Genomic DNA, 24,977 nt, shown 5'->3' with positions numbered 1-24,977 from the left:
TGCAGGGTCATGGGCGCTATTCGCCTATTCGTGCTGCACTGTCTCAGGTTTAATGTTTTGTTTCGTGCATTCCACGTGGCGGGTCTTAGCAACGCCTTGGCTGACGCTCTGTCTCGCATGCAGATGGAGCGGTTCAGACGGCTGGCACCCGCCGCGGACGCCTATCCGGAACGCATGCCAGACCATCTCTGGAAGGTTGGAGTGACGAGGCGACATTGGGTATGAGATGGGCGTTAGCCCCTAGTTCTCAGAAATCTTACTCCAGGGCAGTCCACGAGTTTATAGATTTTAGGAAGCACTACGAGTTACCAGAAATAATGCCAGTGCCTTATGAGCACTTGATCCAGTTTTGCGTTTACCACAGGAGAAGGGGCCTTGCAGCCCAATCTATTAGGTCTAAGCTGTCGGCGCTCGCATACTGGCTCAAGGCTCAGGGCGTTCGCGACACCACTGATGATTTTCGCCTTCAAAAAATAATGACAGGGTGGGCTAGGCAGAGCGGACATGTCAGGGATGTTCGGCAGCCCTTGACGCCAGCGATTCTGAGAGGTCTTAAACAATCATGGCCTAGCTTATGCACAACACTTTATGAGCAATTGCTTTTTCATGCGGCGGCGTTGACTGCATTTTTCGCAGCTCTTCGGGTGAGTGAATTGGTAGCTTTATCCAAGAAAGATACCTCACACCGCGCACTTTTAGTTTCAGACGTCAGAGTTTTTCAAGAGTGGATGGAAATCACAATTAGGTCTTCCAAGACGGACCAAGGCTCAAAAGGACATGTGCTCAAGCTGTTTAAATGCGGTGAGGACGAGCTATGTCCCGTTATGGCTATGACGCAATTCACGACACTTAGGGGCATCGGCGCAGGTTACTTGTTCTGTCACCAGGACGGTAAGCCGTTGACAAAATTTCAGTTTTGGGCTATTACAACGAAGGCCCTTAGGCTCTTGGGGCTGGGGCACCTTAAATTTGGAACTCATTCATTCAGGATTGGAGCAGCCTCAGCAGCAGCGGCTATGGGATACAGGAGCGAGGAAATAAAAGCCTTGGGCAGATGGAAGTCGGGTGCATTTAGAGGTTATATACGAGATATTTCCTCATGATTTGTCATTATCGTTGCAGGTCGCGTAGGGCTGGCTCATAGATGGAAGGTCCTGATCTGCGGGCACAGTTTTGTTTTCTGGGCGAAGAGAGAGGCTCACAAGACTGCCTATGGCCAGCACTTGGGCCTCGCGGCTACTGCAACAGTTGAGTGGAAGGGCATAAGAGGCCTTCGGTGGGACGGGCTTCGTCCCTTGTTGTTTAATGCCAGGAGTGGGCCCCCTCCTGATGTTCTGGTTATCCATTTAGGGGGTAACGATTTGGGCCTGTTAACAGGCAAAGCCCTCTTTATTCAGGCGAGGGCTGATATTCGAAATATTTGGAGAACATGGCCCAGGGTACACGTCGTATGGTCTGCCATTATACCGCGTCGCAGATGGCTAGGAGGAGGTGACGAGCGGAGGCTGGAAAGGGCCAGGAAGCGAGTGAACCGGGCCATGCGACTTTTCATGATCCATTTGAGGGGTCATTACATTGAGCACCCAGGCATCACACGCGATGACGAAGCGTTATATCGCGGCGATGGGGTACATCTTTCTGAATTGGGCAACCAACAGTTTTTGTTCAATTTAAGGGAAGGTATTAGTGGAGTGTTAGAGGAATTGGTGGGGGATGGGGTCGAAATAGACATTTGACCCCAATCCGTGGCATAAATAGTTAGAAAAATTCCTGCTAATCGGTGTGCACCTAGGGCACCCCTTTAAGGGGTGACAGGCCATTAAGTTAAGCATTCACCTAGTTAAAGGGTGAAGTGTAGTTAAATGGCCTCAAATGAAAGGAGTCGGGAGGCAATAGCTGGAAAACAGACTCCGCATTCATTTTCCCTTCTTGGTATCTGGTTCTGGATACCAGAAAACACAGGTGCTTCGCCCGGAAATTATTGTTATCGGGTAGTGCGACTACCTGGGTTAGGTTTCACCAATTCTTGGCACTATTAAGTTAGTTAAGGAAGTTAAATAGGTAACGTTAAAATAAAAGTTGCCCAATTTTAATCCAAATGTTGGTGTCGTGTCCGTTATTCTCTTGTGTCTTACTTCGGGGGTTGGCTGACAATTCTCAGGGTAATTTGTAGAGCATTCTGTGGGGAGGTGGGCATAAGGGAAACATATTCTCCAACTGTCCTGATTTGGCAGGCAATTTTCTCTCCTTCCACTTTTTCTGTATAAATGACCCATTTTCTTTCGCATCCTTGCACTTTTCTTCCACTTTAGCTGCTCCTGTTACGATCATAGAGAGTAAATGTGAACTTTTTAAAGTTATGCAGAGGATTTGGATGCAGAACATACAATTTTTTTTAGAAATATGCTTTTCAAGTCATGCAAACCTTTGATCCATGGATCATAGAGGAAGGAAAAACATCTACACCTCAGGCAATTGTTCAGTAGTTCCTAGTAGAATGAGTGACTCCACTTAAATTCTCAGAATCCTGCATTCCTAGAAACCCAGCAGATTGTTGTTGCCATTTTTTAAAAATCAGAGCAAAAGTCATCAGCATTTGAAATAAATTGCCGATTTTTGTGCCAGTGATAGGTCAATTTGATCTGTCTCTGGATTTTCTCTATTTCAGAACATTGGTGGGAGGCTGCTAAAGAGTATTTGTGGTGGGGGGTTACCTGTCCTTACTTAATTTTGTACATAAACCATTCCCTGGAGCAAGACTTGGATTCATACAAACCTCTGAATTTTTTTGTGGACTCCTCATACCATTGGACCTAGCTACTATTGCTAGTGAGAGTCATAGAATCTTAAGAGTTGGAAGAGACTGCATGGGCCATCCAGTCCAAGCCCCTGCAATGCATGGTGCAGTGAATTGGGCGTTGGGCTATGACTCTGGAGACCAGGGTTTGATTTCCTGCTTGGGCAAGGAAATGCAACAGATGACCTTCAATTAGTCATACATTTTCAGATCCAGAAAATACCATAAGAGGTTTTCCTTAAGGTCACTATAAGTCAGAAATGACTTGGAGGCACACTATAAAAAATAAGGTAGTGGTGAGGAAAGTAGGGAATTATTTATTTATCATGTCAGGAGTGAACCAAACAGTTGTATTGCATTAAAAACAAACAAACAAAATAAAACACAAAGTTTGCAAACTTGATATTTGATTAAATGTCCTTTGACCAGTACCTGGCCACTTGGAGTGCCTCTGGTGTTGTTATAAGAAGGTCCTCCATTGTGCATATAGCAAGGCTCAGGTTGCATTGCAGTAGGTGGTCTGTGGTTTGCTCTTCTCCACACTCGCATGTTGTGGATTCCACTTTGTAGCCCCATTTCTTAAGGTTGGCTCTGCATCTCGTGGTGCCAGAGTGCAGTCTGTTCAGTGCCTTCCAAGTCGCCCAGTCTTCTGTGTGCCCAGGAGGGAGTCTCTCATTTGGTATTAGCCATTGATTAAGGTTCTGGGTTTTAGCCTGCCACTTTTGGACTCTTGCTTGCTGGGGTGTTCCAGCGAGTGTCTAGGTAGATCTTAGAAAACTATTTCTTGATTTAAGTAATTGGCATGCTGGCTGATACCCAAACAGGGGATGGGCCGGAGATGTCACTGCCTTGGTCCTTTCACTATTGTTTGCTACTGCCCGGTAGATGTCAGGTGGTACAATACCAGCTAAAGCAGTGTCGGAGCCTCCAGTGGTGTAGGGCGCAAACACCCTGTGATAATGCGGCATGTCTCATTAAGAGCCACATCCACTGTTTTAACGTGGTGAGATGTGTTCCACACTGTGCATACATACTCAGTAGTAGAGTAGCCTAATGCAAGGGCAGATGTCTTCACTGTATCTGGTTGTGATCCCCAGGTTGTGCTATTCCTTTCGTATGATATTGTTTCTAGCGCCCACTTTTTGCTTGATATTCAGGTAGTGTTTCTTGCAGGTCAGAGCATGGTCCAGAGTGACTCCCAGGTATTTGAGTGCGCTGCAATGCTCCAGTGGAATTTCTTCCCAGGTAATCCTCAGAGCTTGGGATGCTTGTCTGTTCTTAAGATCAAAAACACATGTCTGTGTTTTAGATGGATTAGGAATCAGCTGGTTTTCCCTGTAATAGGCAGTAAGAGCACCTAGAGCTTTGGAGAGCTTATTTATTTACTTCATTTATATACTGCTTTTCTCAGCCCTCAGGTGACTCAACCATTTCAAAGCTCCCTGCTTGAGCTGGAAGTTGAGTTCTATCAACATCTGGAGGACTGCGCCCTTCCCACTGCTGCTCTAGAGGCTGCTCATATAAGTCCTCCAGGCATTAATAGCAATGTGATTTGTAGGAGGGAGAGAGGTATTTACACCAAATTCTCCTGCGTTTCATGTAGTCTTAACTATGAAAGTCTTTTAAGTGCCTTCAGATTAAATTTTGGAGAAATTAACATGCAGGCTAGGATGGAGAAACATGCCAGGAAGACTGAAGAGACATTGATAGGGAGAATTAAGTGCATTCTATTAAAGCTGTTAATAACTCCAAACTCATTCAGTCATGACCAAGGAATGTGTGTTTGTCCAGATGTTGTTAGATTATACTTAGCACTATCCTCCACCAAACGCTATTCCAGCTAGAGCTCATGGGATTAGCAGCCAGCCAGACCTGGAGGGTTGCATATTCCTGATCTCTGCATGACATGAGAAACCTTTTCAAACCATGTTGTGCTTATAATTGGATCATTTTCCTGCAAGTGAATTTCAAGTCCAGTGATAGGTTCAAAATCTTGGACCACATAATTGTCTTTCCTGTTCCAGATGATCTGAGGAGAACTAAAGCTTGAGGGATTCCCAGAACACATTTTGTTATGGGTCCACGAAACACAAACTGTCTGAAATCATCTATTCTTATAACTTACTTAATTGGGACTTTTAAATCTTTTTTTCCCTGGATTGATTTAAAAGCACAGGATATTTTGACTAGATAAAATGTGTTGTGTCTCTTATTTGTGTCAGTATTCCTCGGGGGAACCCAGTTCGTCTGCAGTGTTTTCCTAACTTGTGAATACATATAGAAACCCTTTTAGCAACATACTTCAATTCAAGGCTCTTTCTAGGGAGTAATAAATTAAACAGCTTTCATCAAGTAAGATGTGCAGGACAGCACTACATAAAATTTCGCCTTCATTGAATCCTTTAACAAATACATTCCATTTGTCTTTTTTGTGTGTCTCGGTAACTTAACATTTAAATGGGCCATGTTAAAAGCTTTCCTTCCAAAGTCTTAGGTTGTTGAAGGCTGGAAAGGTGAATGGAAAGCTGAAAGAATGTCCAAAGTATATAATCACAATTCAATATGAATTTGAGGCCAACACAACTGAAAACAACAGGTCTGCTTACATAAGAACTTCTGAATGAACTTCCATGTGGTTAAGTGATGGGTTATGCCACTACCAAAGCCATCTGTAGAGAGTCTTCTTCAAACCCTCTCTCAGCATTACTGCTTCTTTGCCCATTTATCCTCTGTAAATACTACTTTTCTAGTTGCTGCAAAGAGGGTAAACCATTGCAGTCACTCAGAGACTTCTAGCCCTATGAAGGCTTGTTCACAAGCTCTGAGAATCAATCAACCCTATTGTTACATGAAGTGCTGTCTCAGTGGAAACAGCACTCCAAGGAACTGACATACCACAATTGTGAATACATATTTATTGCATTTTGACAGCTATTCAAGACTCCCGTGCTAATTCCTGATTGGTCCAGGAAGTGTCTGACTGGAATCCACTTCTTACTTGGTCCAGGGTTCCATTTGATGTCATTGTTGGTTGGTCTCCACTGTGCAATAATGTACACCGCTTAAATGTCTATTTATGTTTTACTTTGATTTTTTATAATGTTTTATATTCATGCATTTGACAGTTGCTTAACTTTGTATTCTATTTTTAATATGTTGGAAGCCAAAAGCAGTATATAAATATTATTTTAAAAAATCCAAAACCCACCCAACACCCCTACAGTTCAACATCTGGAGGGCTGCACTATTCTCATTCCTGATATACAGCAATAGCAAATGGATTCTCTTACTGTGCATTCTTACATAACCAAATGATATAATTGATGCAGAAGAGACATTAGGTAGCTTTCAAGGTTGGCAGAAACACAAACATGCTTTAGAGCAGTGGTTCTGAACCTGTGGGTCCCCAGGTGTTTTGGCCTACAACTCCCACAACTCCCAGCCAGTTTACCAGCTGTTAGGATTTCTGAGAGTTGAAGGCCAAAACACCTGGGGACCCACAGGTTGAGAACCTTTGCTTTAGAGGGAAAACAAGAAGAAAAATATTCCACATAATAGTGGAAGGAGGTCTGAGCATAGAATTCCTAGGTTTAATTTCTATTGTTAGTGCCATTTAGAGTAGATCCATTGAATCAATAGGATTACCTTGGTATCCTCTCCATTCAACAATGGGTTAACTGAGACCCATTCTACACCGGTGGTGCAGTAGGTTAAACAGCTGACCTGCTGAATTTGCTGACCAAAAGGTTGGTGGTTCGAATCCAGGGAGTGGGATGATTTCCCACTGTTAGCCCCAGCTTCTACCAACCTAGCTGTTCAAAAACATGCAAATGTGAGTAGATCAATAGGTACTGCTTCTGCAGGAAGGTAACGACGCTCCATGCAGTCATGCCAACCACATGACCTTGGAGAAGTCTATAGACAACGCCAGCTCTTCAGCTTAGAAATGGAGATGAGCACCAACTCCCAGAGCTGGGCACAACTAAACTTAATGGCAAGGGGAAACCTTTACCTTCTAAACTGCCATATAATCCCAATTATCAAACAGGAAATCCCACATTATCAGAGGGTGGACTCAGGTTACCCAGTTCAAAGCAGAATATTGTGGGATTTTCTGCCTTGATATTCTGGGATAGAATATAGGATACTCTTGAAGGGCCCTAAGTTTCAAATCTCTGCTCAGCTGTAGTACCCCATCTTGAACATGTAACATGCTCTCAGAAGAAGGCTGAATTAATCTTGCAAAGAAAATCCGATGATATGTTCCACTTAGGATCATGTCAAGTCAGAAAACAACTTGAAAGCAGACAACTACCACAACCACAAGAAAATGAACATGAAGTTGTAGCTTTCTGCAGCTTGTCATTCTGTTCATTTAGCTTGAAAGTAACATCGAAAGTTTCATAGAATGGAATATGCTGCAAGAGAATGTGGTCAGCGGAAACCTGAATGGGAGCATGCCATGACCTTAGATATTGCTTCAGGTCCCACTTGCTTGTGACAAAAACTGAAAACCATGTCAGATTTTTACTTAATCAAATAACTTAATCAAGTTAACTAAAAAAGGGGCTGGGTTACAAGAATGTCAGCATTACCAGCTTCCTTCAACACTGTCTAGACATGCTTATTATATCACCTGTTGACATGAACAGTGCTGGAGATATTTGTTTGTACTTCAGACTATCATTTCAGTTACTAATCCTCCCTCATTTATCATTAAGTTTGCAGTGACTCAAGGTGCTTAACTACTATTTTGACTCACCTCACAGTATGTACTGGTGGCAAGAAAAAGCTTTCTGTATCTTCTTCTTTTAAAGAGGTCTGTCTGCCTTGAGCATTTGGTTGGAAAGATTCATGTCAGTGGTACAATGAATCTGCTCTTCTTCTGAAATTTAAAGGTTCTCAACATTTGGATGTAGACTCAGTCCCCTTCTGCACTGCTGTATAAGATCCCACATTATCTGCTTTGAACTCGATTATATGGCAGTGTGGACTCAGATAAACCAGTTCAAAGCAGATATTGTGGGTTATTCTGTCTTGATATTCTGGGCAATATGGCTGAGTTGAAGGGCCCTTAGATAGCTTGTTACATAGCTATTTTAAAGTTCATATTAAAAGCCAGAGTGGAATAATGAGTCCTCATACCATAAAATTATTGATCTGTCACTATATTTTGTTGTGTGACTTCAAATAATTTCCAACTTATGGTGACCCCATCACAGTGTTTTCTAAGGCTGGGAGTGTGTGACATGCCCATCACCTTTGGTTTCTGACAAAGATGGGACTTGTGGTCACCCACAACTCCCATAATCTCTTTTGCTGTTGTTGTGCACCCGCAAGTCATTTCCGGTTTATGGTGACCACAAGTCCCATCTTTGAGGACCCTTCTACACAGCCATATAACCCAGAATATCAAGGCAGATAATCCACAATATCTGCTTTGAACTGGATGATCGGAGTTCACACTGCCGTATAATCCACTTCAATGTGGATTTTATACAGCTGTGTGGAAGGGGCTTGGAGGCAAAAGTCATTCAGGAGTGGTTTACCATTACTTTCTTCTGTTCAGTGATAACTTCTTTGGAGCTGGCCAAAGTTCTGTTTCCATTATTTATTTATTCATTTGTGTATTTATTTAAAACAATCTGCCCTTCTCACCCCACAGGAGACTCAGGCCAGAGCACAGCATATATACGGCAAACATTCAATTCATTATATGCACACGTAAACATTAAAAACTTTTGTCTCAATATTAAAACATACTGTTTTGGGGATATACATATTGGAGAGATCCTCTGCATCCCCTACTACTGTTCAACCCCAGTAACTGTTTAATTTGTCTTCACAACAAAAGCCTATATAATGTGGGATATCCTACTACCATCAGTTAAGTCTCTTCCCTTAGTGGTGTACACAGACCCAACATCATGGGAAAGGTTTGAAGCTTCAAACTAGCTTCAAGTCCATTAAACAGTCAGTGTAGATGGGCCCAAGCCAATTTATCATTAGCAGCCATGCTCAGGTTTTGTAGAATCAGGGCCACGGCTCCTATAATTAGGTCTATCTATCTGTAATGCCTTCCACCTTATTATTGTCTTTCCTTGTGAGTCATGTCTGGCCAAAGAAGTACAACAGTCTCAGTGGAGCCAACCTGGCATCTAGGGAGAGTTCTGGTTTAATTTGCTCTAGGACCCATTTATAAGTCTCATTCAGTTCATTGTATCCATAGAACTCTTCTCCAGCATCACATTTCAAATGAGTTGGTTTTCTTCCCATTAGTTTTTATCAAAGCCCTTCTTTCCATGACATATATAGAAATGGGAAATATGATAACATGGAAAACCCTAACTATTTATTTATTATTTATTTATTTATTTATTTAGTACACTTGTATACCGCTAATATCTCAGCCTAAAACGGCGACTCATTGCGGTTTACAACATTTAAAAACAACAATAATTCCGATTAAAAATATAAAACACATACATATACAATACACAGTATTGGGCCACCAATACAGACCAATGCATCTCTTAATTAAAATCATAATCCAATTTCGTTGTCTATGATTGCCAGTCCTTGATCAAAAACTTCATCGCATCGGATTAGCCGAATGCTTGCTCAAACATCCATGTTTTCAGTTTTTTCCGAAATGCCATCAGCGAGGTGGCTGATCTTATCTCTATAGGGAGGGCATTCCAAAGCCGCGGGGCCACCACAGAAAAGGCCCTGTCTCTCGTTCCCGCGAGCCGCACCTGTGAAGCAGGCGGGATGGAGAGAAGGGCCTCTCCCGAAGATCTTAGGGTCCTGGTGGGCTGATAGGCCGAGATACGTTCAGATAGATATGTAGGGCCAGAACCGTTTAGGGCTTTAAAGGCCAAAGCCAGCACTTTGAATTGGGCCCGGTAGCTAATCGGTAGCCAGTGGAGCTGGTACAGCAGAGGAGTTGTATGCTCCCTGCGCCCTGCTCCTGTTAATACCATGGCTGCCGCCCGTTGGACTAGTTGGAGCTTCCGGGCCGTCTTCAAAGGCAACCCCACGTAGAGAGCGTTGCAGTAGTCAAGGCGGGATGTAACCAGAGCGTGGACTACCGTGGCCAAGTCAGACTTCCCAAGGTACGGTCGCAGTTGGCGCACGAGTCTTAACTGTGCGAATGCTCCCCTGGTCACCGCCGAAACCTGGGGATCCAGGCTCAGCGATGAGTCCAGGATCACACCCAAACTGCGAACCTGTGTCTTCAGGGGGAGTGCGACCCCGTCTAACACAGGCTGTAACCCTATACCCTGTTCGGCCCTGCGACTGACCAGGAGTACCTCTGTCTTGTCTGGATTCAATTTCAATTTGTTCGCCCCCATCCAGACCGTCACAGCGGCCAAGCACCGGTTCAGGACCTCGACAGCCTCCTTAGTAGCAGGTGGGAAGGAGTGACAGAGTTGGACATCATCTGCGTACAGATGACACCGCACCCCGAAACTCCGGATGATCTCGCCCAGCGGTTTCATGTAGATGTTAAACAACATGGGGGATAGTATTGAACCCTGAGGAACCCCACAAAACAAAGGTTGTGGGGTAGAACAGGAGTCCCCCAGTAACACCTTCTGAGACCGGCTCTCGAGGAATGACCGGAGCCACTGCAGAGCAGTACCTCCGAGACCCATTCCCGCGAGGTGTCCCAGAAGGATACCGTGGTCGACGGTATCGAAGGCCGCTGAGAGGTCGAGTAGCACCAACAGGGACACACTCCCCCTGTCGAGCTCCCGACGGAGATCATCCACTAAGGCGACCAAGGCTGTCTCGGTACCATGCCCCGGCCTAAAGCCGGACTGTGCCGGATCCAGATAATCCGTGTCTACCAAGAATGCCTGGAGTTGTGAGGCCACCACACGTTCCATGACTTTGACTCCACTATTTCTTCATTGTCTAAATAGAAGAAACTAAGCAACCATAGGGAAAAACTGGTGATTCTGTGGAGTTCCAAATGTTGTTGAACTGCAGCATTCATTGGTTCTTGGCAGCTAATTAACCAAAAGTGTTTAATGGCGTTAGTGGTAGTTCCTCAGCATCTGGAGGGCCAAAGGTTTTCCACTCTTGATAAATGGGCTCTCAAAAGAGCAGGGGTAGGAGGAATAATATAGTCCTCAAGACACAATAGCTCTATATCTCTCTGCATTTCTACAATTATTTATGCATGTTAGCACTGATGGGATTTACAGTCCAACAACATCAGAAGAGCTATGTGATCCCAATCTCTGAGGCTGTTTCAGAAAATAATGTTGACTCCCAATTTTGGACTTTTGCACCTTTATTTGGTCATCAAAGGTTTACTCTAGACTGGCCTTTCTCAACTGGACACCCTCCAGATGTGTTGGGCCACAACTCCCACAATATCCAGCATGGATCATGTACCAAGAGCAGGCTAATTGGGAGGGGGGGAGATTGAAATATGCTTTATGGTTCATCTTCTAATATACAGTACTGTTCAATATCTTTTGTTTTTCCATGGCTCTATCTTCAGCAGATTATACTCAGTCATGTGAGTTCTTTTTTTGAACAGAGTTCAGGATTTTTTTTTTTAAAAAAGAAAGCAGTTTATTCCGACTTAGGTGGATCAGATGTAACAGTTGCCCTTCTATTTATTTTCCCCAGTGGAATGTATTTATTTGTTTGTTTCTGCCTGCATCATCAAGTCATTTTAATAAGGATGGCTAATATGGGAGCACCTCTCTACACAAACGCACACCAAGAATATGGCATTTTACTGAAATCCTTATTACATGTTTATTGAATTTATTTCCCTTCAGAGACCTTTTAGTTTCCCTCTCCCACACTTCCCCTTTGCAGGAGCCTGCAAATGAAGTTTGAAAATGAAATAACAATAATGCCAAGTTAGTTTTGTCATAAAACCCTAGCTGAACAATTGTTATGCTGATGAAGCCGAACAAACAAACGTTGCAGATGCTGCCATAAAATTGTATCTTGGCATCATTGCCCACTGCTGGAGAAAAAGCCGGTGTCCTAGAAATTTATACCAAATGAGCAAATGGCTCTTTTATGAATAAAACTAGAATCTACAGTTTTCTTCTTGCTATATTGCAACATTATTCTGTTTAGTTTCTACCTTGCTTTTCCTGCAGAGTGAAGACTTCTGTGCATATGACTGATTTAAGTTTAGGTTCATTATAATGTGATGAAAGGTCCCGGTGGCGCAATTGGTTAAACCCTTGGGCTGGCAGGTTCAAATCCAAGGAGAGCGGGTTGAGGTCCCTCTGTCAGCTCCAGCTCCTCATGTGGGGATATGAGAGAAAACTCTCACAAGGATGGTAAAAAACATTAAAACATCCAGACATCCCCTTGGCAATGCCAATGATCTCATACTAGAAGCTAGTTGCAGTTTCTCAAGTTGCTCCTGAAATGAAAAAAAAAACCAAATAAAACAAAAACAAAACTATAATCTGGTGAGGTAAGTTATTGTGGTCCAAGGGCACCCAGTAAGCATCATTGGTGAGGACCAAAGCAGATGTCTTTGGTCATAATTGTCCCTTATTTTCATCTTGTTTATTTAATATTTATTTTAAAATCTCTGGCATAGACACTGAGAACTGGGAAGCCCTGGCCCTTGAGCGCTCCAGCTGGAGGTCAGCTGTGACCAGCAGTGCTACAGAATTCGAGGAGGCATGAGTGGAGGGCGAAAGAGAGAAATGTGCCAGGAGGAAGGCGCGTCAAGCCAACCCTGACAGGGCCTGCCTTCCACCTGGAAACCAATGCCCTCACTGTGGGAGAAGATGCGGGTCAAGAATAGGGCTCCACAGCCACCTACGAACCCACAAGGAAACACATAATGGAAGACCACCTTACTCGTCCAACGAGGGATCGCCTAAGTAAGTAAGTAAGTAAGTAAGTAAGTATTTAATACCAGGTAATTCCTGCTCAGATGCTAAAAAATTAGCATAAAATGCTCTTTCAGCTGTTTTTTTTTTTTTTTTGGAGCATGCCAATGCCTAAGTTCTGGACTATTTGAAACTCCAAAGATGCTTCAAGGGCAGCTCTTTATACAGCCAATATCAATAGTCCTTCATGGTAAGAACAGTACTTAGGTCTGGTAATTCCACATATGGCACCCTTAAATGTGACCCTCGTATTATCCTAAGCAAGGCAAAGGTTTCCATAGCCACATCTTCTGTCTGGGCATCTAGCAATGCAGCCATGTTGAAGGAGACCCAGGATTGAGAACAAAATGAGAACACTGTTTTGCAAATATGAATTCTATCCCCAATGGTGTGTGTATGTTATGCCTTCAAAGTTGTTTTTCACTTATCATGAGTTGTGATTCTCTTGGGCAAGATATTTCCAGAGGGAGTTTCCTGTGCCTTCCTCTGAGAAGGATATTGACACGTTATCCAGAGGAGAATGACCAAGGTGCTCCAAGATCTGAAAACCAAGTCTTATAAAGAATACTGTGGAGAGCCAGCTATACCTTGGAGAAGACTGAGAAGTGAGGTGAGATGGTAACCATCTTTAACTATCTCGTCATGTTGAAGATGGAACAAGCTTTTTTCTCCGTAGACTAGAACTCAAACCAATGGATGCAAATTAAAAGAAAAGAGATTCCACCTGAAAACATTAGGAAGGACTTCTTTATTGTAAGAACTATTCAATAGTAGGGGTGGTAGACTTTGAATGTTATTAAACAGATGTTTGATGAGCATCTTTCAGGAGTGCTTTAGTTGATATTCCTATATGGCAGCTTCTTATGATCTTTCCAAACCTATTTCCATGCTATGATTCTGTTTCAAAACATCCTCTTCTTGAAGGGCTGTTTAGTTCAAGCCCAGCTTAAAGGCGAAGAACCAAAAAGAATGGAGACTATGAACCTTGAAATTGCTCATTCACAGTTAGTACTTGGAGTGCAATAGGAACATGCAAGTATACAGATCATTTGGTCACAGTTTGTCCAGCTATGTATTTCTATTTAAATTGCAGGAATAATTTTTGAATTAACATCAATATATATGTTAACATAGGAAGGGCTAGGGTTGCCTTAGGGTTGCCATAAGATGGAAATGATTTGAAAGAACACTGCAAGAGGCAGTTCTCCTGAAAGGCACCTCTGTCTAGTCTAGAGTAAATTTCAATTTGTTAACTGTTGTCCAGGACACTAACATCCGGAGAGAATGCTTCTGGAACATGGCCATACAGCCCAAAAAAACTTACAGTTACCCAGTCTCTGTAAGGTCACATGATTCCAATCCTTGGTCTATAATTTTTAAAGATCACCAACTCAAGATGTATATTAGCCATAACTTAATTTTGGTAAGTGCTGCCCCTTTATGACAAAACTCAGTGTGCAAACAGATTAAGGTAAAGGTTTTCCCTGACATTAAGTTTAGTCGTGTCCAACTCTGAGGGGTGGTGCTCATATCCATTTCTAAGCTGAAGAGTCAGCATTGTCCATAGACATCTCCAAGGTCATATGGTCAGCATGACTGCATGGAGCATTGTTATCTTCTCACAGAAGCGGTACCTATTGATCTACTCACATTTGCATGTTTTTGGGCTGCCAGGTTGACAGAAGCTGGGGCTGACAGCAGGACCTCACCCTACTACCCGGATTCAAACCGCCAACCTTTTGATCCACAAGTTCAGCAGCTCAGTAGTTTAATCCACTGTGCCACCAGGGGGAAAGGTTTAGTGTGGTCAGTTTCCCATTTTGAAAATGTATTCCAACATTTCAAAAAACATCCTGTATTGGCAGAAGCTAGTTCTCTGGTTCTGTTATTTCAAGGAATGGGATTTTGTAGCATTTATTTATTTACTTCTACCCCGTTTTTCCCTACCCCAGAGGGGACTCAAGGCAGCTTACATTCTGGCAAAATTCAATGCCACGCAGGTATTATATAGCTCTGAGACTCAAGGAATGCTTCCACTTCAAATGTAATTTTTTTAAATGAGTCTCGAAATCATGATATTATATGTTTGTTTAGGAAGACTTTGCAGACTACTAGCATGTTTCAAATAATATTTTGTTCTTTGTTCTCCCCTATTATTAAATGTAAAAAGAATGCAACAAGTAATTTACTCAGTAACTCTATCAACCCTTACCTGGGATTAAGAATAGAATAATCCATCTCTTTTTCTTTCTATACTGTTCTTTTTTTTTTTCAAGCACGAGTGTGCCCTAATTTATTTATGGCATAATATTGCTGCTGAAGGCAGTCTAGTTTCTGTGTCAGTGTATACAATCTTTTTAAAAGTCAGCACGAAAAATGTGCATAATTTCACATCCAGTATCCTCTGAGCTGCACGTTTTTGCAAGCACTTCTTGATAATATATGCTATTTTATATGCCATTTGCCTATCATGTACACATTTGTTATGCTATCTCCCTGTAACAAATGCATTTTAAGTTGAAGAACTGCAATGTAAAACATCAGGAAAGTGCAAAAAATGAAGCATAATTGTGTTCTAGTTCAGGAACAGGAAATTATGATGATATTAGAATGCTAATAAATGAAATGAATTTTGCCTCAATTTCTACTTTGGATTAAACTCCATTAAACTCAGTGGAACTTCTGAGTAATGTATAGATTTGTACTATCAATCTTATCATTTGGTAATTTGGAAGTCTATAGCTAAACAATACATATTGAGTATCTCTTGTCTGAAATGCTTGGGACCAGAAATGTTTCATATTGCATATTTTTAAATGTTTTGAATACTTTAATATACATAATGAAATAATATCAGAAATTGGATCCAAGCTTAGACATAAAATTCATTGATATTATGTATATACCTTACACACATGTCTGAAGATTATTTTATACACAACACTTTAAATAAATAAATGTGTGTACATTGGACCATCATAAAACTAAGGTGTCTATCTAAGCCACCCAGGTGGACAATTTTGGATTTTGGAATTCTGAATAAGGGATACTGAACATGCACCAAGAACAGACTTAAACCAAACATAACACAATACAATTTAAGAATAAAATTAAAGACACTCATAGAATCATAGAGTTTGTGGAAGAGACCTTGTTGGCCATCCAGCCCAACCCCCTCTCAAGAAACAGGAAAATTGCATTCAAAGCACCTCTGACAGGTTGCCATCCAGCCTCTGCTTAAAAGCCTCCAAAGAAGGAACCTCCTCCACACTCCTTGGCAGAGAGTTCCACTGCTGAACTGCTCTCACAGTTAGGAAGTTCTTCCTAATATTCAGGTGGAATCTCCTTTCCTATAGTTTGATGCCATTATTCCACGTCCTAGTCTCCAGTGCAGCAGAAAACAAGCTTTCTCCCTCCTCCCTATGACTTCCCCTCATATATTTATTTAGCCCAGTAAATTGTTGGAATGGTGTCTGGACTGCAGTATTTTACAGTCCAGACCTGGAAGAATGGAAAACGGAATGTTGGAGGACAGGAAAAGAGATTTAAAGATGGGCTTGAAGACACCCTCCAAAACTGTGGTATAGACACCAAGAACTGGGAAGTCCTGGCCCTTGAGCACTCTAACTGGAGGTCAGCTGTGACCAGCAGTGATGCAGAATTTGAAGAGTCACGAATTGTGGGTGAAAGGGAGAAATGTGCCAAGAGGAAGGCATGTCAAGGCAACTCTGAAAGGGACTGCCTTCCATCTGGAAATGGATGTCATCACTGCAGGAGAACATGCAGATCAAGAATAGGGCTTCACAGCCACCTACGGACCCACCGCCAAGACACCACATCTGGAACGCAATCATCCTCAAGATATGAGGGATTGCCTAAGTAAGTAAATAAAAAGTTGTAAACTGCTATACCTTATATAAAATAGGAAAATCAAGATGTGCTTGTTGGGTTATGTTTCTGAATATTTTCAAGCCATGGATAGTTGAATCCATGAAAGCAGAAACTTTGCTTGTATTTATTCATTCTCCTACACTTCCCAATGTGGTTCACTGCCAAAAGCCTTCCCCAGAGGTTTCCTAGCCCCCTAAGCAGTGTTTTCAGATGCAAAGGGAATCATAGAATCATAGAATCAAAGAGTTGGAAGAGACCTCATGGGCCATCCAGTCCAACCCCCTGCCAAGAAGCAGGAATATTGCATTCAAATCACCCCTGACAGATGGCCATCCAGCCTCTGCTTAAAAGCTTCCAAAGAAGGAGCCTCCACCACACTCCGGGGCAGAGAGTTCCACTGCTGAACGGCTCTCACAGTCAGGAAGTTCTTCCTAATGTTCAGATGGAATCTCCTCTCTTGTAGTTTGAAGCCATTGTTCCGCGTCCTAGTCTCCAAGGAAGCAGAAAACAAGCTTGCTCCCTCCTCCCTGTGGCTTCCTCTCACATATTTATACATGGCTATCATATCTCCTCTCAGCCTTTTCTTCTTCAGGCTAAACATGCCCAGTTCCCTAAGCCGCTCCTCATAGGGCTTGTTCTCCAGACCCTTGATCATTTTAGTCGCCCTCCTCTGGACACATTCCAGCTTGTCAATATCTCTCTTGAATTGTGGTGCCCAGAATTGGACACAATATTCCAGATGTGGTCTAACCAAAGCAGAATAGAGGGGTAGCATTACTTCCTTAGATCTAGACACTATGCTCCTATTGATGCAGGCCAAAATCCCATTGGCTTTTTTTGCCACCACATCACATTGTTGGCTCATGTTGAACTTGTTGTCCACGAGGACTCCAAGATCTTTTTCACACGTACTGCTCTCGAGCCAGGCGTCCCCCATTCTGTATCTTTGCATTTCATTTTTTCTGCCAAAGTGGAGTATCTTGCATTTGTCACTGTTGAACTTCATTTTGTTAGTTTTGTTAGCAGATATTCATTCTGATAGAAGCAGAAAGGATATAATCAAAGCCCAGCATGGATTCTCAGTTGTTATTTCACTTCGATGTGACCAGGGCTTTTATACTTTGCTGCTGGTTTGAACTTGATTTTATGGTGTACTCTTTCTATGGATCGTTTCATTGGCTTGAATCCTAATCATAACTGTACCTCGAATATATGCACCAAATGATTTTCTGATGCAGATTTTCTGATTTGATATTCTGGATTATATGGCAGTGTAGAAGGGGCCTCACACTTCTCCGACTGAATTTATCAATCTGAAATGTGGTTTTTCTCTTTAGCTCATTGCCTTCCAAACATTATTGTCTTTTTTAGTGAGTCACGTCTTCTCATGATATGACCAAAGTACCACAGCCTCCATTTGATTAACAATGTTAAATAACAATACTAAATAAACACAATCTGTTCTGCATTTTAAAATTCCAGGGCATTGTGTGATCTGTCTGCACTGCAGAACTACCTGGCTGAGCCATAAGGAAGGAAAATTATCCCAGCTCTCCATAGCAGAGCAAATACTCTTTTCTATCCAGCTGTGGACTCGCAACCTCATCTGCAAAAGCACACATCCATGCATGTCTTCTCCACATTGTTCATTCTGCTGGTTTGTTTTCATTAGCAGGAAGAAAGAACAGGAAAAATCTAGGGAGAAAAGGGTCTCACATGTTATTTCAGCTGGATTTGGATGGAGGGAGTGGATAATAAAAATGCCCTGGAAAGAAAAGTCCTGGGAATTCACATTGCAATCATGTTAAGCATGTGAAATATTTTTACTAGGGCAGGTTTGTTTTTATTCCCTGTTTTAGATTTAAGGGAAGATGGTTCAACCAAATACAGCGAAGAGTGTCCCAGAATATTAATGCCATTGACCACATTTAGGGCTGCATTCTTTGACTATCTAAATTGTGTAGGGTTGAAGGAGAAACTTTGGCCCCTTCCACACATTTGAATAAAATACCACATTATCTCATTTGAACTGGAATATATGGCAGTGTGGACTCAGATAAGCCAGTTCAAAGCAGATATTGTGGGATTTTCTTGATATTCTGGGTTTTATAACTGTGTGGAAGGGCCCTTTGTCTGTCCTAATCAAGGTCAAATCGGAAGACCAAAGTCCTTGATGGATGGCAACCTGGAGGAGATGGCAAATTGGGCATAGTTTCTTGTCATTCTGAAAGGCTTTGCAAACAGTCAGAACTCTGTGTATGTTGTGATTTTACACAAGTGTATATGTTGATAAGCTTCTATCAACATATTTAAAACAATACTTAATGGTAACATTAATACAGTTTAAAGCCACTTCTCCTGTCATAGGTCAATAGTATGGAATCATGGGAATTATAGTTTTACAAGGTCTTTAACAGTACTGGTGCCTCAGCAAAAGGCAACTACATCCTGTCCAAGCTTGAGCTTCATGGTATAATTAGTCTATATATTTCTTATGCATTTGAATTAATAGTCAATCCATTTTGAAAATCACTAAGCTCTATTTTAAATGTTAACAATGAAAAGTAGAGTGTGGTTGTGGTTGCAGGATGATAGCTATTCATCTCTCAAGAAACAAAAGAGTTACTTAAAGGTTGTAAGGTGTTTGCAAAGTGTTTGATCCTGAAAAGTGATTTGCTGACAAGCTTTCTTTTTATGAAGATACCAGATAGTCTATGAAAGAACCTGTCTTCTCCTTGTCAAGTCGTACACCCTAAACTGTGCTAAAAGGGCATATTGTGATTGATTTTAGCCAACTTTGAATGTCACAGCAGAGAATCTTGGCTTCCAGTGAAGCAGCTGATCGGAAAAGGGGGTAGGAACATTTGAAAAGCAAATCCTAAATTCATCTAGATTTTCATAAAGATTAGACAGGGATCTATAAGTGACTGAATTATCTATGCACCAGTGAAGTATCTGCTATAAATCAGGGCCCACCCAGACAGCCCTTTTTATGTGGGAGTTCCTGCAATTAAAAGGGAGTTGTCCAGATGATGTCCCTGAGAACCACAAATTAATTCACCACAAACCAGGAAAACCCTAGTTTTCTTATAGGGTGCGGGATAAACCCACTACTGCCGCTGTCTGGACTGCTCCCCCAAAAGTTCTAGACTGTTGAGGAGGCATGTTTTTCCGGGCTAAATTAGCCCAGAAAACCGTGAGAACACCAACCCCTTCTCCAAAAGCCCCCAAAGCCGTTAAAAAAAAAACAAAAGACCTTAGCCACCCTCCATTCGAGTGGTGTCGGAGCTCCCCTGACACATGGGAATGATGCATCAGAAGCAAGGGGGGGGGGGAGGAGAAAAAAATCACTCCTGCCCCCCTTTCTCCTGATGCATCTTTTCTACATGCCAGGAGATCTCCAACACCTCTCTAATAGAGGCTGAGTATGTTCTTTTGTTTTTTACAGGGCTTTTGAGAGTCTTAGGGGAGGGGGGTTAGAGTGACTGGGTGTTCTCCTGGAAAGTTCTGGGAAAACATCTGGACACCTGCCCTAGAAAGCATGTGCTTTCTGGGGTTTGTGTAGATGGGACCCCGGGAACATTCACCTTTTTACAACACAAATGTTCCCAGGATAAATGCCTGTCTAGAAGCGCCCTCAGCTTTCTAGCAAGTATTACTCTGATTAAGGCAAATTGAGGAAAGTATGCAGTTGTGCATGTTTTCTCTCACTACTCCTATTTTACAATCCAGGAGAGTTCAGAATTAGCATGTTATCCCACTCAGCCCGCCCTCCCCATTTCTAAACATTTGTAATACAGAAAGGAAACCATGTATAACCTCTCTCTATATCATGTATAACAGCAATAACTTCTCTAATTCTCATTTCCTCTTCCTCTTTCTCCATTCAAGGATACTACTTAAACTCTTTGCCCATTCTGCATAAAGACAGTCTCTTTTGAGTGGCCTTGGCCTATCCAATTACAAAGGTTTGCATCATGTAAGAAAATGTTTCAGAGAAGGTGCTTTTCTTCTCCTTCAAGGAGAAGATTGGAAGCCACCATATGTTACAGGTTCTCTTCCCTTGGGACAGGCCTTCAGGGAGCTTCATGAAATCGCAAAAAAAAAGAGGAAAAATAGAAGCAGCCCATTAGTTTTGAAAAAAATTACAAAGGTCCCCCCCAGTGCTTAACAGGGGGAAAGGGGGGCTGGCTTTAGAATAACAGATTAATCACCAGCTCCAGTAAATCTTGCCAATCAAAAGGTTGACAGTGTGAAGCTGGGTCAGGGTAAGCTCCTGACTTTCACCCGAGCTATCCCGCCCACCTAGCGGATCGAAAACAACAGTGTGAGTGGATGAATAGGAACCGCATTAAGCAGGGAGGTATTTTAGGCACAGCATTTGGGGAAAAATTTACAAACAAAGAAAGCTCTTCAGCAAGGAGATGAAACAACACCATCTCTCTGTGTCCAGAACCAAGCACAGCCTCCAAAAGATGCCGAATGATGAGAAAAAGCCTAAATATGTACCTGTTGTTTGTCTTGTCATTGTATAATTGGCATTGAATGTTTGCTGTCTATATGTTCTGTGATCCGCTCTGAGTCCCCTTTGGGGCGAGAAGGGTAGATATAAACCATAAATAAAAAATTAAATAAATCTCTGCATTTGTTATGTCTCATCAGGCAAGTGTTTCTGAAGTGTCTGGAAATGGGGCCGGGGGGGGGGGGGGGGGAGAAGGTGGACAGATATAATCTTCTGAGCTCAGGAATCACTATACAAAAACACATGGGAAGGGGTCTGTCAAATTTGCCCATGTTGAGTTGCTTCAGTGATGTCGAGTAAGGGGCGTCCCTATGGCTGGTCTCCTACCAAGCTTTGACAATTCTCTCCCAAATTCCTGCTTCATGAGCCTGGCATAGTTATTTTCAAAAATTAATTTAATTTCAAAATATCACTACTTTGTTTTTTCTGTCATTTCTCCTTCATAATATTCTTGGCTTTCGAAATTGCGCTACGGCTAGCTTGTGAGATTGAGAGGAAGGAGAGGAGCCCAGAGAAGAGGCAGGAATGCAGACCAATACCTCCTTTTTTCTTGGAGCTGCAGGATTTGTAGGGAAAGTTTTAATTCTCAAATTGGTATCTATCTTCTCATATCAATGCTTCCTATCTATTTGGTAGTTACAGAATGAAAGGGAAAGTCTAGTATCCCCAAAGTTTTCTCCCCATTTTTAAAAAATTGACTGGGCAGGATCTGCACTTGCTCATGTGATAAACCTGAAAATGGGTGATTTCAGGAGAAAAGGCAAGAATGAATGTTTGATGGGATCTGAGAAATGATACAATTTGCTTTTTAATGCAACAGGACACATCGCCGCAGATATATGATGCTCCCCCTCTCCCATGGGATAACTTCCTTAGTCTTTAATTGTATTAAATTGTATTAAACAAACCACATTCCCCATGGGATAAGCAAATATGGGGAAAGGCTGGTATACATTATGCAACAGGGCATAATGCCATGGATATATGATGCTTCCTCCCACATGGGATAACATCCTTAGTCTCCAATTCAATACTCTCCATGAGATAAGCAAATATGGGGAAAGGCTGCTCTATGGTAATCAGTAATCACATATTCACCACAATCTTCATAATGCACAGTGGCATCCAGTGAATGTCACAGGGTTTCTTGGTTTTAACCAACTTTGACAGGGCATACTCCAGAGTTTGCCAGAAACTCCAAAGTATCTCGGGACAATCCTGTATCTGTATATTTCATTTATTCTGCCTAAGTGTAGCCCCTTATATATCTCCTTGAGCAAATGCATTTTGTTAGTTTGGGGCCAGCTCTCTAATCTATTCAGATCATTTTGGATTCTGATCCTATCTTCTCGAGTGTTAACTATCCCTCCTAATTTAGTGTCACCTTCAAATTTGATAAGCATGTCTTCTATTCTGTTATCCAAGTGATTGATAATGGTGTTGAGCAGCATTGGGTCCAATCCTGTAGCACTCCACTTGTTTATTTTCTCTAAGGTAAAGATGAGCCATTGATGAGAACACTTTGGATTCTGTTGATCAACCAATAATGTGTGTGTTTTTATTCTACTTTTCTTCTGATCTTATTCTGGCATGACTGTTTTTAAGAAACCCATGTTGACTTTTAGTGATCGCAGCAATCCTTTCTAAGTGCTTACAGACTGTCTGTTAATCTGCTCAAGTTTTCTTCTACTTAAAACCTATGATAGACTCAAGGTTGTTTTAGACTACAACAACTATTTACAAAAAAGGCTGTAATTTTCTTCCAGAGCTGGTAAATATCCCTATGAAAAATTATTTCATTAATGGTGCCAATGGTTTATACAGCATAATAGTTTAAAATTCTTAGCAGGATTAATATTCTGTAGCAAATACATCAAGGGTTTAGAGAGATGATATGCATTTTGTCTTGAACATTTTTGACAGAATATATTTTATCCCCATAAAGTCTTTAACAAAGCTGTCGGCCACATATCTTGACTGATGGCAACGGAAGACATCTGACAGGAATAAAAGACAGAAATGACTCAACCTCAGAGGACAAAGATATCTAATGGCTGTTTATCTAAAGCTTGTAACATTTACTTTTTGGGTCTGGAACTACCAGAATCCCCAACCCAAACTAAGGGATTTTGGGAATTATAGTGATTAAAGGAAATTCTCCATACTCTGATATAATAATGTACTTTATTTATATTCCGCCCTGTCTCCCCAAAGGGACTCAGAGAGGATTAGAAAATGCATATATGGCAAAAATTCAATGCTGTTATACAATGAACAAAGACAGACAGTACATAAACAGAGGTAAATGTTTCCCGGTGGAGCCCCCAGTGGTGCAGTGGGTTAAAGGGCTGAGCTGCTGAACTTGCTGACCGAAAGGTTGGAGGTTCGAATCTGGGAAGTGGAGTGAGCTCCTGTTGTTAGCCCCAGCTTCTGCCAACCTAGCAGTTTGAAAACATGCAAATGTGAGTAGGTCAATAGGTACTGCTCCGGCGGGACAGTAACGGCGCTCTATGTAGTCATGCCAGCCACATGACCTTGGTGTTGTCCACGGACAATGTCGGCTCTTCAGCTTAGAAATTGAGATGAGCACCAACCCCCCGAGTCAGACACGACTGGACTTAATGTCAGGTGAAAACCTGTACCTTACCTTAAAGGCTTCCCATCTTTTTCCATCTCTGGCATCCCGATGCTGTGCTCAACTCTGGCCATGGGAGGTGTTGTTGTTTTATTTTTATGCAAAGGAGCTTGTTGTCCATGGACACCTTCCTGAACGAATTGCTGGTATGTCTTCATGGGTTCCTTTTTTACCCTGCCAAAGCTGTATCGATTGATCTACTGACATTACTGTATTCAAACTGCTAGGTAATCAGAAGCTAGGGCCGATGGTGGGAGCTCACCCTGGACTACGGCTTGAACTGCCAACCTTCCAGTCAGCAAGATTTTCTGCAGCTGGCTATTTAACCCACTGTGCTAACCACGGCCCCTATACTATGTGTATACTATTTTGTTTCGTTATGCAATTGCAGAGAACACCAGGAAACGGACATGATTGGGAGGCTTGGGGTGCATATACACTGTAGAATAAATGCAGTTTTTTTATCACTTTACCTGCCATAGCTCAAAGCTATGGAATTATGGGAGTTGTAGTTTAACAGAGTATTTACCCTTCTCTGCCAAAGAGTGCTGGTGCCTCACCAAACTACAGCTTATAGGATTCCAGTGCATTGAGCTATGGCAATTAACGTAACGTCAATTTACATTAATTTTACAGTATAGATGGATCCTAGAAATTTTTTACCCATTTGCTATTTCACATTCTAAATATAAAGAACTTGAGATGAGACAGTTTCCTATGACATTGGTGTTTTTCAGGGTTGTCATGACAAAATCAGGACAGCTGGAAGAATGACATGTTGTGCTCCATCCCTTCTAAGAAGATGCTCACCTGGTAGAAATATAACGATGTTGTGATGTTCAAGCACTCCTTTGTTCAAGCTTTTTCTTGGAAATGTGACCAAGCCACCAACCTCAGTGCTTTCCATTATGTATCTTTTATTAAGCTTCCATTGCTGGCTGAATCACGCAAACTAGAGATCCATTTAGTTTACTTGAAAGGCTTTCAAATTCATCTCCTTTAATTTTTCTTCTTCTCTTCTTTTTAAATCTCTCATTCGGGATTCAGCATTGCTGCAATCCTCTACCCATAATTCTTCATTCAATTTGCAAGTTTTCAAGGTCAATCCTTTCAGCATTCAAACCAAAGCAGTTTATTTATTTTTCCATTTGGAGACACACAAGCTTGCCCATACAAAATGTTCTTCAATCTACAGGTGAACCAAGGCATGCTAATGGACTGGTGATATTTTTGACTGGAGTGGGA

Source organism: Anolis sagrei, chromosome 4 (genome assembly GCF_037176765.1).
Source record: "Anolis sagrei isolate rAnoSag1 chromosome 4, rAnoSag1.mat, whole genome shotgun sequence".
Taxonomy (NCBI): domain Eukaryota; kingdom Metazoa; phylum Chordata; class Lepidosauria; order Squamata; family Dactyloidae; genus Anolis; species Anolis sagrei.
Note: the sequence above shows the minus strand (reverse complement) of the source record.